This window comes from Nannospalax galili, unplaced genomic scaffold, assembly GCF_000622305.1.
Source record: "Nannospalax galili isolate Female #2095 unplaced genomic scaffold, S.galili_v1.0 scaffold196, whole genome shotgun sequence".
NCBI classification, from domain to species: domain Eukaryota; kingdom Metazoa; phylum Chordata; class Mammalia; order Rodentia; family Spalacidae; genus Nannospalax; species Nannospalax galili.
In genome coordinates this window covers 274,635-277,063 of record NW_008337421.1, presented here as the reverse complement: position 1 = coordinate 277,063, position 2,429 = coordinate 274,635, and the positions used below count along the sequence as shown (strand labels likewise).

Genomic DNA, 2,429 nt, shown 5'->3' with positions numbered 1-2,429 from the left:
TCCTGCCTCCAAAGTGAGTGGTGTCTTCAGAAATAGGGTCTTAACTGACAGTCTCGGCAGACAATAAAGAGAAAGTGCAACAGACTGTGTTGTTTTGGTGCCTCTGGGGCCTCCCCAACCATAACATAGGGAGGTAACGTGTAGCTGGCACTGAGATTTTCACTTAATAACCTATACCTTTTGAAGCAACATTGCTCACCCATTCAGGCTTCTTCTGTGCAAACTTCTTTAAAAAATATTACATTTTAATTAGCTTACAAATTAGTGGGGTTTCAATCCTCAGTGTTCCCTTCCTGTTCTTCCTTATCACATGTGTTCTACCAATGGGACTGTGAGTGCTCAGTCATAATAGATGGTGCATCTATATTAACCTTCTCTGCTAGAAGTTCATGGGACATCATAGAAGAGGGGGTGGAAAGAACATAAGAGCTGGAGGTTGGGAGAGTGCTAGGAAATGCCATCTTATAGATATGACATAGCTGTTGTATACATGGACTTACAGTAGTTTTGGTTAATGGCACAAAACTTGCACAAGATCATGCCAGTCAAAATTCCAACTTTGATGAGGAAGTGGCCCCTGAGGTCCTACCCTTAGCTTAGGAGTCAATACAGTTGATGGCCACTAGGGTACGGAGAGTCACTTTTTCTTAGGGCTCTGTCTTCTGCGAGGTTGCCCATGTCCCAGTGGTCAGAGCCACACCCATGTGCACACAGGCAACACTAATTAGACTTAGTGGGTTATGAAAAAGAATAAAGAGGATAGAAATTGTTATAGAAATGTACTAGTGAATAAAATTTATGATACATTTTTCTGTAAAAAAATGTCAAACTAAATCCCCTATAAGATTTAAAATAACAAAATTGTGGCTGAAAATGTGGCTCAGTGTTTACTAGTGCTGACTGCTCTTGAATGGGGTCCAAGGTTGGCTTCTAGCACCCACATGTGGTGGCTCACAATGTCGTAACTCTAGATCCAGGGGATTTTAGGCCCCTGCACTCACATGCATGTCCCCCTCCCATACACATATACAGGAATAAAATAAAATCTTTAAAAATAATATAACATTTTAAATCTTCATATAGATACATTATTTCTTCCACAAGTTAAAAAATACAAGCTCAGATAAAACCTCCTGCCTCCTTAACCAGGACACAGACATCTATCTGCTCTCTCAGAAAAAATAATATGACATTTTAAATCTTCATATAGATACATTATTTCTTCCACAAGTTAAAAAATACAAGCTCAGATAAAACCTCCTGCCTCCTTAACCAGGACACAGACATCTATCTGCTCTCTCAGAACCACTGCTACAGCAGCCATGGCCACCTTTGTGGAGCTCAATACCAAAGCCAAGATGCCCATCGTGGGCCTGGACATGTGGAGGTCTTCCCCAGGCCAAGTAAAGGAAGGAGTGAAGGTGGCCATTGACGCTGGATATTGTCACTCTGACTGTGCATATATGTATCATAATGAGAATGAGGTGGGAGAAGCCATCCAAGAGATGATCAAAGAGAAGGTTGTGAAGCAGGAGGACGTCTTCACTATGAACATGCTATGGTTCACCTGCTTTGAGAGAAAACTGCTGAAGGAAGCCTTCCAGAACACCCTCACAGATCTGAAACTAGGCTATCTGGACCTCTATCTTATTCACTGGCCACAAAGACTTCAGACCAGATGGAAGGAGTTATTCCCCAAAGATGATAAAGACAATGTTCTCACCAGCAAAATAACATACTTGGATGTCTGGGAGGTCAGGGAAGAACTGGTGGATGAGGCATTAGTGAAAGCTCTGGGTGTCTCCAACTTCAACAACTTCCAGATTGAAAGGATCTTGAACAAACCTGGACTGAAACATAAACCAGTGACCAATCAGGTCGAGTGCCACCCATACTCATCCAGGACAAAGTGATCTAGTACTGCCACTCCAAGGACATCACTGCCATAGCCTACAGCCTGCTGGGCTCTCCAGAGAGACCTTGGGGGAAGCCAGATGACCCTCCACTCTTGGAGGATTCAAAGATTAAAGCAATTACTGCAAAGAACAAGAAAACATCAGCCCAGGTCCTGATTAGGTTCCATATCCAGAGGAAAGTGGCGGTGATCCCCAAGTCTGTGACACCCTCACGCATACGTGAGAACTTTCGGGTGTTTGACCTCCAGCTGACTGATGAGGAGATGGCCAGTATTCTCAGCTTCAACAGAAACTGGAAGGTCCCTACTGAAGCCTCATCTAAAAAGTGCTCCTTCTTCCTTCGTAACTCCTATTGGTACTCTCTCCAGTAGATAAGCATGTTCTCTCCCTGTAAGATGAGCACAAACATGTATTCCAGTACCACTTGTTCACATTTTCTATAAACACAGAGATATAATGAATCATGAATACTGTCATATATTATGCACTCTTTGTGGCACTTATCCCTCATCA

At 42.8% G+C, this 2,429-nt stretch overlaps 1 pseudogene; it reads left to right on the top strand.

Moving 5' to 3' along the window:
• The first annotated feature begins 1,322 nt into the window (after positions 1–1,322).
• On the top strand, positions 1,323–2,287 carry LOC103733686 (annotated as a pseudogene).
• The last annotated feature ends 142 nt before the right edge of the window (positions 2,288–2,429 follow it).